Below are 13544 nucleotides of genomic sequence, written 5' to 3'. Positions count from 1 at the left end.
TTCTTCCATGCCTCTCCTCTTTGGTAACCACAAGTTTGTTTCCTATGCCTGTGAGTCTATTTCTGTTTTGCATATACATTCATTTGTATTATTTGTTAGATTCCACATATAAGTGATATCATAGTGTTTGTCTTTCTCTGTCTGACTTACTTCAGTAAGTATAATATTCTCCAGGTCCATACACGTTGCTGCAAGTGGTAGAATTTCACTCTTTTATGGTGAAGTAATAGTCCATTTTATATGTATAGTGCATCTTCTTAATCATTTGTTGGTGGGCATTTGGGTTGCTTCCATGTCTTGGCTATTGTAAATAGTGCTGCCTGCTATGAACATTGGGGTGCATGTATTTTTTCGATTTAGTGTTTTCGTTTTTTCTGGATATATACACAAGAGTGGAATTGCTGGGTCATGTGGTAGTTCTATTTTTAATTTTTCTAAGGAACCTCCATACTCTTTTCTATAGTGGCTGCACCAATTTGCATTCCTACCAATAGTGTTCGAGGGGTTCCCTTTTCTCCACATCCTTGCCAACATTTGTTACTTGTAGACTTTTTGATGATGACCATTCTGACTGGTGTGAGGTGATGTCTCATTGTGGTTTTGATTTGCATTTCTCTAATAAGTAGTGATGTTGAGCATCTTTTCATGTGCCTGTTAGTCATCTGTATGTCTTCTTAGAAAAACCTCTATTCAAGTCCTGCCAATTTTTTGATTGGATTGTTTTTTGGGATGTTGAGTTGTATGAGCTGTTTGTATATTTTGGATATTGAGCCCTTGTCAGTCACATCATTTGCAAATATTTCCTCCCATTGAGTTAAGTTGTCTTTTCATTTTGTTGATGGTTTCCTTTCCTGTGCAAAAGCCTTTAAGTTTAATTAGGTCCCATTTGTTTATTTTTGCTTTTGTTTTCTTTGCTTTAGGAGAAAGCAAAAAATATTGCTATGATTTATGTCAAAGAGTGTTCCGCCTATGTTTTCTTCTAGGAGTTTTATGGTTTCCAGTCTTACGTTTAGGTCTTTAATCCATTTTGAGCTTATTTTTGTAATGGTGTGAGGAAATGTTCTAATCTCATTGTTTTACATGTAGCTGTCCATTTTCTCCAGCACCACTTATTAAAGAGAGTGTCTTTTCTCCACTGTATATTCTTGCCTCCTTTGTCATAGATTAATTGACCATAACTGCATGGGTTTATGTTTGGGCTCTCTGTTCTATCCATTGATCTGTGTGTCTTTTTTGTGCCAGTACCATGAGTTTTTTTTTTTTTTACATCTTTATTGGAGTATAATTGCTTTACAATGGTGTGTTAGTTTCTGCTTTATAACAAAGTGAATCAGTTATACATATACATATGTTCCCATATCTCTTCCCTCTTGCATCTCCCTCCCTCCCACCCTCCCTATCCCACCCCTCTAGGTGGTCACAAAGCACCGAGCTGATCTCCCTGTGCTATGGGGCTGCTTTCCACTAGCTATCTGTTTTATGTTTGGTAGTGTATGTATGTCCATGCCTCTCTCCTGCTTTGTCACAGGTTACCCTTCCCCCTCCACATATCCTTAAGTTCATTCTCTAGTAGGTCTCTGTCTTTATTCCTGTCTTACCCCTGTGTTCTTCATAACATTATTTTTTTCTTCTTAAATTCCATATATATGTGTTAGCATACGGTATTTGTCTTTCTCTTTCTGACTTAATTCACTCTGTATGACAGACTCTAGGTCCAACCACCTCATTACAAATAGCTCAATTTTGTTTCCTTTTATGGCTGAGTAATATTCCATTGTATATATGTGCCACATCTTCTTTATCCATTCATCCCATGATGGACACTTAGGTTGTTTCCATCTCCGGGCTGTTGTAAATAGAGCTGCAATGAACATTTTGGTACATGACTCTTTTTGAATTATGGTTTTCTCAGGGTATATGCCCAGTAGTGGGATTGCTGGGTCATATGGTAGTTCTATTTGTAGTTTTTAAGGAACCTCCATACTGTTCTCCATAGTGGCTGTACCAATTCACATTCCCACCAGCAGTGCAGGAGTGTTCCCTTTTCTCCACACCCTCTCCAGCATTTATTGTTTCTAGAGTTTTTGATGATGGCCATTCTTTAGTTCTTGTATGTTAAATGTTTCTTGCATTTTCTCTATTCTATTTCCAAGATTTTGGATCATCTTTATTATCATTATTCTGAATTCTTTTTCAAGTAGACTGCCTATTTGCTCTTCATTTGTTAGGTCTGGTGGGTTTTTATCTTGCTCCTTCATCTGCTGTGTTTTTTTCTGTCTTCTCATTTTGCTTATCTTACTGTGTTTGGGGTCTCCTTTTTTCAGGCTGCAGGTTCGTAGTTCCCGTTGTTTGTGGTGTCTGTCCCCAGTGGCTAAGGTTGGTTCAGTGAGTCGTGTAGGCTTCCTGGTGGAGGGGACTAGTGCCTGTGTTCTGGTGGATGAGGCTGGATCTTGTGTTTCTGGTGGGCAGGTCCACGTCTGGTGGTGTGTTTTAGGGTGTCTGTGAACTTATTATGATTTTAGGCAGCCTCTCTGCTAATGGGTGGGGTTGTGTTCCTGTCTTGCTAGTTGTTTGGCATAGGGTGTCCAGCACTGTAGCTTGCTGGTCGTTGAGTGAAGCTGGGTACTGGTGTTGAGATGGAGATCTCTGGGAGATTTTCGCCGTTTGATATTATGTGGAGCTGGGAGGTCTCTTGTTGACCAGTGTCCTGAAGTTGGCTCTCCCACGTCAGAGGCACAGCACTGACTCCTGGCTGCAGCACCAAGAGCCTTTCATCCACATGGCTCAGAATAAAAGGGAGAAAAAGTAGAAAGGAAAGAAAGAGAGAGAGATTGAGAGAGAGAGAGAGAGAGAGAAAGGAGAGAGGGAGGGAGTAAGGAAGGAGGGAAGGAAAGAAAGAAAGAAAGAAAAAGTAACAAGATAAAATAAAATAAAGTTATTAAAATAAAAAAGAATTAAGAAAAACAATTTTTTTAAAGAAAAAACAAACAAACAAAAAACCCCCCAAAAAACAAAAACAAAAAAACGGATGGATAGAATCCTAGGACAAATGATGGAGGCAAAGCTATACAGACAAAATCTCACACAGAAGCATACACATACACACTCACAAAAAGAGAAAAAATAATAAATCTTGCTCTCAAAGTCCACCTCCTCAATTTGGGATGATTCGTTGTCTATTCATGTATTCCACAGATGCAAGATACATCAAGTTGATTGTGGAGCTTTAATCCACTGCTTCTGAGGCTGCTGGGAGAGATTTCCCTTTCTCTTCTTTGTTCTCACAGCTCCTGGGGCTCAGCTTTGGATTTGGCCCCGCCTGTGTGTGCATGTAGGTCGCTGGAGGGTGTCTGTTCTTCGCTCAGACAGGATGGGGTTAAAGGAGCAGCTTCTTTGGGGACTCTGGCTCACTCAGGCCAGGGGGAGGGAGGAGTACGGAGTTGGGGTGAGCCTGCAGCGGCAGAGGCCAGCATGACATTGCACCAGCCTGAGGCGCGCTGTGCATTCTCCCGGGGAAGTTGTCCCTGGATCCCGGGACCCTGGCAGTGGCAGGATGCACAGGCTCCCCGGAAGGGAGGTGTGGAGAGTGACCTGTGTTCGCACACAGGCTTCTTGGTGGAGGCAGCAGCAGCCTTAGCGTCCTGTGCCCATCTCTGAGGTCCGCACTTTTAGCCGCGGCTTGCGCCCGTCTCTGGAGCTCCTTTAAGCAGCCCTCTTAATCCCCTCTCCTTGCACACCAGGAAACAAGGAGGGAAGAAAAAGTCTCTTGCCTCTTTGGCAGGTCCAGACTTTTCCCCAGACTCCCTTCCAGCTAGCCGTTGAGCACTAACCCCCTGCAGGCTGTGTTCACACCGCCAACCCCAGTCCTCTCCCTGCGCTCTGACTGAAGCCCGAGCCTCAGCTCCCAGACCTGCCCACCCCAGAGGGTGAGCAGAGAAGCCTCTCGGGCTGGTGAGTGCCGGTCAGCACTGATCCTCTGTGCGGGAATCTCTCCGCTTTGCCCTCTGCACCCCTGTTGCTGTGCTCTTCTCCATGGCTCCGAAGCTTTCCCTCTCCACCACCTGCAGTCTCTGCCTGCGAAGGGGCTTCCTAGTGTGTGGAAACCTTTCCTCCTTCACAGCTCCCTCCCACTGGTGCAGGTCCCACCCCTACCCTTTTGTCTCTGTTTATTCTTTTTCCTTTTGCCCTACCCAGGTACGTGGGGACTTTCTTGTCTTTTGGGAGGTCTGAGGTCTTCTGCCAGCGTTCAGTAGGTGTTCTGTAGGAGTTCCAAGTGTAGATGTATTTCCAGTGTATCTGTGGAGGGGAAGGTGATCTCTGCGTCTTACTCTTCCACCTTCTTCCCCTCGTCCCCCATGATGTTTTGATTATTGGAGCTTTGTAGTATAGTCCGAAGTCCTGTGGGGTGATACCTCCGGCTTTGTTTTTTTCCTCAATATTGCTTTGGCAATTTGGGGTCTTTTGTCGTTCCATATTAATTTTAGGATTATTTGTTCTAGTTGCATGAAAAATGTTATGGGTATTTTGATAGGGATTACATTAAATCTGTAGATTGCTTTGGGTAGTATGGCCATTTTAACAATATTAATTCTTCTAATGTGAGAGTACAGGATATCTTTGTATTTCTTTGTATCATCTTCATTTTCCTTCATCAGTATTTTATAGTTTTCAGAGTATAGGTCTTTTACCTCCTTGGTTAAATTTATTCCTAGGTGTTTTTCTTTTTGATGCGATTTTAAACAGGATTATTCTTTTTGCTCTCTTTCTCATGGTTCATTATTGGTGTATAGAAAAGCAACAGATTTTTGTATATTAATCTTGTATCCCGCAACTTTACTGAATTCATTTATTCTAACAGTTTTTTGGTGGAGACTTCAGGGTTTTCTATGTATATAGTATCATGTCATCTATAAATAATGACGGTTTTACTTCTTTCTTTACAATTTGGTTGCTTTTTATTTCTTTTTCTTGTCTGATTGCTGTGGCTAGGAATTCCAATACTATGTTAAATAGAAACAATGAGAGTGGGCATCCTTTTCTTGTTCCTGAGTTTAAAAGGAATACTTGCAGCTTTTCACCATTGAGTATTACAATGGCTGTGGGTTTCTTGTAAATGACCTTTACTATGCTGAGATATGTTTCCTCTGTACCCACTTTGGTGAGAGTGTGTATTGTGAATGGTTGTTGAATTTTGTCAAATGCTTTTTCTATGTCTATTGAGATGATCATGTGATTTTTATCTTTCCTTTTTTTTAATATGGTGTGTCACATTGATTTACTTATGTTGAAACATCCTTGTGACCCTGGAAAAATCCACCTTGATCATGGTATATGATTCTTTCTAGGTATTGTTGGGTTTGGTTTGCTAATGCTGCTTTGTTGAGGATTTTTGCATCTATATTCATCAAATATATTGGCCTGTAATTTTCTCTGTTTCTTTTTGTAGTGTCCTTGGTTTTGATATCAAGGTAATGATGGACTCATAGAATGAATTTGAGAGTGTTCCCTCCTCTTCAGTTTTTTGGAATAGTTTGAGAAAGAGCAGTATTAGTTCTTCTTTATGTGTTTGGTAAAATTCCCCTGGGAAGCGGTCTGGTCCTGTACTTTTGTTTGCTGGGAGGTTTTTTTTAATTACATATCCAATTTCACTTCTAGTGATAGGTCTGTCAGATTGTCTGTTTATCCTTGCCTCAGTCTTGGCAAGCTGTATGTTTTTAGAAATTTGTCCATTTCTCCTAGGTTGTCCAATTTGTTGGCATATAACTGTTCATAGTATTCTCTTATGATTTTTTTTGTATGTCTGTGATATGGGCTGTTATTTCTCCTCTTTCATTTTTTATTTTGTTTATTAGGTCCTCCGTCTTTTCTTCTTGGTGAGCCTGGCTTAAAGGTTTATTAATTTTGTTTATCTTTTCACAAAACCAGCTCCTGGTTTAATTGATCTTTTCTATTTTTTTTAACTTCTATTTTATTTATTTCCTCTCTGATCTTTATTATTTCCTTCCTTCTGTTGACTTTAGGCTTTGTTCTTCTTTTTCTAATTCTTTTAGGTGGCAGGTTAGGTTGTTTATTTGAGATTTTCCTTAGTTCTCGAGGAAGGTCTGTATTGTTATGAACTTCCCTCTGAGATCTGCTTTTGCTGCATCCCATAGATTTTGTAAAGTTGTGTTTTCATTTATGTTTGTCTCAAAGTATTTTCTGATTTCCTCTTTGATTTCATTGTTGACCCATTGGTTTTTTAGTAACATGTTGTTTAGTCTCCACATCTTTGTTCTTTTCTCATTTTTCTTTCTGTAGTTAATTTTTAGTTTCATACTGTTGTGGTCAGAAAAAATGCTTGATATAATTTTTATTCTCTTAAATTTGCTAAAGCTTGTTTTGTGATGTAGTATGTGATCCATCCTGGGGACTGTTCCGTGTGCACTTGAAAAGAATATGTGTTCTAATTTCTTCAGATGTAATGTCCTGTAGATATCAGTTAAGTGCAACAGTCTGTTGCGTCATTTAAGACCTCTGTTGCCTTACTGATTTTCTGTCTGGATGATCTGTTTATTGATGTCAGTGAGGTATTAAAATCTCCTACTACTATTGCGTTACTGTTAATTTCTCCCTTTATGTCTGTTAGTATTTACTTTATATATTTAGGTGCTCTTGTATTGGGTACGTATATGTCAGTGAATGTAATATCCTCTTTCTGTATTGATCCCTTTATCATTATATAATGCCCTTCTTGATCTTTTGTTATAGCTTTGTTTTAAAGTCTATTTTGTCTGGTATGAGTATTGTTCCCCCTGCTTTCTTGTCATTTCTGTTTGCATGAAATACCTTTTTTCATTCCCTCACTTTGAGTTTGTGTGTGTCTTTCACCCTGAAGTGAGTCTCTTGTAGGCAGCATATAGAAAGGTCTTATTTTTTATTCATTCAGCCACCCTGTGTATTTTGATCAGAGCATTTAGTCCATTGACATTTAAAGTAATTATTGATAGGTATGTACTTATGGACATTTTATTACTTTTTTCCAGTTGTTTCTGTAGTTCTTCTCTGTTCATTTCCTTTTGTTTCTCCCATTGTGGTTTGATAATTTTCTTTTGTAGTGTGCTTAAGTTCCTTTCTGTTTGGTTTTTGTGTATCTTTGGTAGGTTTTTGATTTGTGGGTACTATGGGTTCATTTATGTTGACTCATAATTATATCTACTTACTTTAAACTGATAGTCATTTAAGTTCAAACACATTCTAAAAGATCTACATATTATACTCCCCTCTCCCACATTTTGTGTTTTTGAAGCCATATTTTACATCTTCATGCTTATCCCTTTACTGTTTATTGTAGTTATAATTGCCTTTACAAATTTTTAGTTTTTAATCTACATACTGACTTATTTAAGTGATCTTCAGTCCTTATTATATATTTGCCTTATATATATTGCCTTCCTTATTATATATTTGCCTTCCTTATTGGGATTTTCCTTTTCCTATATATTCTTACTTCTTTTCCATTTAGAGTAGACCCTTCACATTTCATTTAAGGTGGGTTTAGTATTGCTGAATTCTTTTAATTTCTGCTTGTCTGAGAAGTTCTTCATCTCTCCTATTCTAAGTGATAATCTTGCTGGGTAGAGAATCCTAGGTTGCAGGTTTTTCCCCTTTCAGGGCTTTGAATGTATCATGCCACTCCCTTCTGGTCTACAGAGTTTCTGCAGAGAAATCAGCTGATAGCCTTATTGGGGTTCCCTTGTATATGACTCTGTTTTTCTCTTGCTGCCTTTAGAATTCTCCCTTTAACTTTTGCCATTTTAATTATGTCTTGGTGTGAGTCTGTTGGGGTTCTTCTTGTTTGGGACCCTTTGTGATTCCTGTACAAGGATATCTGTTTCCTTCTTTAGGTTTGGGAAGTTTTCAGCAATAATTTCTTTAAATATGTTTTTGATCCCCTTCTCTCTCTCTTCTCTTTCTGGAACCTCTGTAATGTGAATGTTGGCACTTTTTATGTTATCCCATAGATCTTGTGTGTTGCTTTGGTTTTTTTTCATTTGTCTTTCTGTCTGCTGTTCTGACTGGGTGATTTCCATTACTCTATCTTCCAGGTCACATATGCGTTCTTGTGTCATTTAGTCTGAGATTCAGTGCTTCTAGAGTGCTTTATCAAAAATAGGTAATTGAATTATTTATTTTTGATTGGGTCTTCTGTATAGTTTCTAGTTCCTTGTTAAAATGATCTGTGCTTAGATCAATTCTCTTTCCTAATTCAGTTATCATTTTTATTACCAATGTTTTCAGGGCTTTTTCAATTGAGTGTAGTTCCTCTTCCATTTCACTTAGCTATCTCTGTCTCTATGAATTTTGGTGGAACATTTATATATTATGGTCTTGAAGGGGCGTTTTTATGTGGGAGTGTCCCTAAATAGACTGTGTGTGCCCAGTGTCTTTGGTGTGGACACCAGTCACATCTTTCCTCAGGGTGTGCTTGTCACTATCAGCTTGGTAGGGTGTGTGGCTGGTGCTCATTGGCCTATCACAGGCAGGGTCTGCTCCCAAGTTGCTACAGCAGAAGCCCTAAGGGTTGGGCCTGAGCTGGTTCTGTTCTCTTTAAATGTTGTGTTTTTCCTTCTCCCTCCACTGGGGCCTTTGCCCCAAAGGAGGGGAGTGCTGAAATAAGTTGGGCTTATGTGCATACAGAGGTACAATGCACTACCTGTGTATGTGTCTCTGGCTCTGCTCAGACACAGCCCAAGGTTGCATCTTTTCCCCTCTTGTGGTAGTCCCAGATCTAGTGTTATGTTGTGGCATGGTGTGGGCAGTGTCAGAGCATTTGCTCAGCTGGACTGGGAATCATGGTGTCTTGGTCACAGGAATTCTAGCAGCTGCACTGCTGTCAGAAGCCTGGGCTTCTGGGGTGCTGTTTGAGTCAGCACCAACAATGGCTGCTGCTGTACCACCTGGACCTCATCCCATGCCCCCCAGTTCACTTCTGCATCCCTAGGTTGAGTCTTTTCCCAGGAACTGGCTGCCCTAGATCCAGTGCCAAGTTGTGTTGTGGAGTGGGTGCTACCTCACCACACTCTCCCCTCAGCTTGGACTGGGGAGTGTGGTGAGATCGCAACTACTAAGGCAGACCTCTGTTAGCTCTGTCTGTTGGCAAGCCAGCCCCTGTGCACTCCTCACGAGTGGAGTCTAGGCCTCTCCAGCTTTTCTATCTGTCCTAGCATTTCTCCAGGCAGCCAAGTGGGCTTGTATCCTCCATGTAGGACCCCAGGATTGGGACGCCCAGTTGTGGCTCTTCCATCTTACTCCCAAAGGTGAGCGTCTGCCTGTGTAATCTCCATTTTCCTCTTAGTCCCCTCCCAGGGGCACAGGTCTCAACCCAATGTTTTTCTTCCCATTCTACCCAATTATGTAAGTATCTTTCTTGCAGCCTTGATTGTATAGGAGTTTTTCTGCCAGTTTCCAGTTAGTTTTGCATGAGAATTGTTCTACATATAGAGGTATTTTTGATGTGTTTTAGTGGAGGGAGGTGAGCTCCACATCCTCTTACTCCACCATCTTGGTCCCCCTTCTCTATTTCACTTTTAATGTTGCTTATTTCATGCCTAAATTTAAAAAAAACGAAAGCTTTAGTGGGTAAAGAGAACAGAACCCCTTTGCAAACTTTAGATGACTTAGTCTAGCTTCCTTCCAATAAAGATGGCTACCTACATTGCTGAAATATATGATTATACATGAAATATATCTCACTAAAATGAAGAGAAAGAAGTAGAAAAACTAAACTTTATGGGGTCATTATAAGAAATTAAAATTTCATTACTAAGTAATAACTTTACTTTTTAAACCAAGTTACCTTAAGAATCTTTCTGCTTCTTGAGGTAGAAAACCAAAATAAACAGTAAATTTATAATTTTGGTAATTTTGGAGTAGAGATGATGATTCACAATAATTTGAGATATGTGCAACAATTGTAACGTTAAAAAATCTGTGATTTCGTTTGGTGGCAGAGTCCCAATTGTTATTACTGTGGCTGGTTGACTGTATTCATTATTGAAAGAAATACATTCTGATAGAGATTGGTGAAAATAAGAATGCAATTCCTTTTCTCCCTCAAGTTCGTGTTCTCCAGATTAAGAAGCTGAGACAGTAAACATCTAGTTAATCGGGTGTTACCCAGATTGCAAAGCTGATGTCTTTGGCTATCTTTTTTAACCATGTCCACCAATTCTTCATTTCATTTTGTTCAGTGTCATCAAAGGCTTACTTTCTGAAATCTAATTAATATAGATGAAATATGAACCATTAGATATTTGGAAAGCATGAGACATAACTTTTTAAATTATCTGTCTCTGGAGTTTCAAATGCCAAGTTGCATTGCCTGAAGTTCCAAGTTACACTAGCTAAGGAATACTGATTACATCAGCAGTGCTTCTGGTGCTGAGAAAAAAGAAAGAGTAAAACTGAACTGAATCAAAACTGCTTTGGAGAATTTATTTCATCACTCAGCAGAAGTCTACCTAAAAATACAAGTAGAACACACAAGTAATATCATCAGAGTCAATGAGATTTTCCTTTAAGAAGGTACTTGAATGAAAACCAATAACTAGCACTTCAAAACACATCTGTTCAGTATAGATGTGTTTTATTTTACTCCAGTATGCTTTTCGGGAAACATTCTTATCTTCGTCTTAGATTTTCATTCAATTAAAAGGTTAACCTTAGTAGAATGAGTTGGTTCCTAGTCGGCTGTATACACATGCCTATGAAGAAACTTATTTTGTGCCTGCAGTATGTCAGGCACAGAGCAACATTACAGAACCTTTACCAGGCTTCTTGTATACAAGTTTGTTGTCAAAAAATGTACCATGTCTCACTGAGCTCCCTAAGATAAGTTAACTTTTTTCGTTTGTTTTTCAACTACATCTGCCTATCTTGAGCAGATTATCACAAGAATCTGCATTTCTTTCAAAAGTTGAAGGAGATAATATCAACATCTGTTTCTCCAGAGAAAGAATCTTACATTTATTTAAATTTATGTACAGAGAAAACACAGTCACATTTTATTTTATTGTGCTGAAGTATTAAAGTGACTTAAAATTAAAAGCTATCTCCCCTTTCCCTAACAACTTCCTCTCATTGGTTTATTTTTTGCTTTGAAAACATCATGTGTTCCTTTGTTCAGATAATTTTTACTTTCTTCTTCTGGGTCTAAGTGATAAGCTGATTTTGATATGGCACTTTTCTCCAGGCAGTTTTTCTAAGTAATTCCAGGGAGCAACAGTCACAGAATTAACAAGAGTGCCTATTTAGAATCCAGATTCCTGGGCTCCACTAAAGAGCTATTGAATCAGAGGCTTTGGTAATTAGCTCAGGAGCCTGCATTTTGACAGGCTCCTCAAATGAGCCTCATTTTCACTACAGTTTGACAACCACTGCTTTTGAGTATAAAGTATTTCAGCTTTGGACAGAAAACTGCTAATAAGAACTATTTATATAAAAGCCACCATACAATATAGTTCTCTGTAGAACTGAGATAATGGCATTCATTTTTTCTTATATTTATATAGTTTTAAACCTACTAAATAGGAATTATTAACAAATTAGTCTATCTTTGCTAAGTGTAGCTGGAATTTTAAATCTCATCTTAAAAAAGGTTCCAGTCAATTCTATATGAAAATCAACTAGTAAAAATATGCTTTAATTCATCAGATAAATGTAGGCATCCATTGTGTACTTACTTTGTGGTATTCAGCTGAACCATGGGGTCCTGTGATACATAATGTGTTTTAGAGGTAAGAACACTCTTGTTATTGTCGTTATTGTTATTGAAGTACAGTTAATGTACACTATCAGGTAAACAATATAGTGATTTACAGTTTTTAAAAGTTGTATTCCACTTACAGTTATAAAACACTGACTATATTGCCTGTGTTGTACAATATATCCTTATAGCTTACTTATTTTATACATAGTAATTTGTACCTCTTAATCCCCTACCCCTATCTTGCCCCTCTCCCTTCCCCTCTCCCCACTGGTAACCACTAGTTTGTTTATCTGTGAGTCTGTTTCTTTTTTGTTATATTCACTATTTTATTTTTTAGATTATATATATAAGTGATATTATACAGTATTTCTTTCTCTGACTTATTTTTTTAAAATATTTATTTAATTTATTTTGGCTGTGTTGGTCTTCATTGTGGTGTGCGGGCTTCTCTTTAGTTGTGGTGCACATGCTCCAGGGCACGTGGGCTCTGTAGTTTTTGTGGCACATGGGCTCTCTCATTGAAGCACGCAAGCTCAGTAGTTGTGGCGCATGGGCTTAGTTGCCCCGTGGCATGTGGAATCTTAGTTCCCCAACCGGGGATCAAACCTGGGTCCCCTGCATTGGAAGGCAGATTCTTTACCACTGGACCACCAAGGAAGTCCCGCTGACTTATTTAACTTAGGCTAAAACCCTCCAGGTCCATCCATGTTGTTGCAAATGGCAAAATTTCATTGTTTCTTTCAATGTTTCTTCATTGTTTCTTATCTCTGTATAGAATTCCATTGTGTGTGTGTGTATATATGTAGATGTATATATATGTATATATACTGCATCTTCTTTATCCATTCATCTGTTGTTGGATACTTAGGTTGCTTCCATATTTTGGCAATCATAAATAATGCTGCTTTGAACATTGGGATGCATGAATCTTTTTGAATTAGTGTTTTCGTTTTTTGGGGGATAAATACCCTAGAGTGGAATTGCTGGGTCATATGACAGTTCTATTTTTAGATATACTGTTTTCTACAGTGATGCACCAATTTACATTCTCACAAAGAGTGCATGAGGGTGTCCCTTTTCTCCACATCCTTGCCAATATTTGTTTGTATTCTTTTTGATGATAGCCATTCTGACAGATGTGAAGTGATATCTCATTGTGGTTTTAATTTGCATTTCCCTGATGATTAATGATATTGAGCATCTTTTCATGTACCTGTTGCCCCTGTGTATGTCTTCTTTGGAAAAATGTCTATTTAAGTTTTCTGCCCATTTTTAATATATATTTTTTGATGTTGAGTTGTATAAGCTGTTTATATATTTTGGATATTAACCCCTTATCGGTCATATAATTTTCGAATACTTTCTCCCATTCCGTCAGTTGTCTTTTCATTTTATCAATGGTTTCCTTTGCTGTGCGGAAGCTTTTAAGTTTAATTAGTTCCCATTTACTTATTTTTGCTTTAGGAGACAGATCCAAAAAAATATTGCTACAATTTATCTCAAAGAGTGTTCTGCCTATGTTTTCTTCTAGGAGTTTATGGTTTCCAATCTTACATTTAGGTCTTTAATCAATTTTGAGCTCATTTTTGTAATAGTGTGAGGAAATGTTCTAATCTCATTGTTTTACATGTTGCTGTCCAGTTTTCCCAGCACCACTTATTGAGCAGACTGTCTTTTCTTCATTGTGTATGCTTGCCTTCCTTGTCATAGATTAATTGACCATAAGTGCATTAATTTTTTTCTGGGCTCTGTATTCTGTTCCATTGATCTGTGTGTCTGTTTTTGTGCCAGTGCCATA

Source organism: Globicephala melas, chromosome 6 (genome assembly GCF_963455315.2).
Source record: "Globicephala melas chromosome 6, mGloMel1.2, whole genome shotgun sequence".
NCBI lineage: Eukaryota > Metazoa > Chordata > Mammalia > Artiodactyla > Delphinidae > Globicephala > Globicephala melas.
This window is presented reverse-complemented; position numbering follows the sequence as displayed.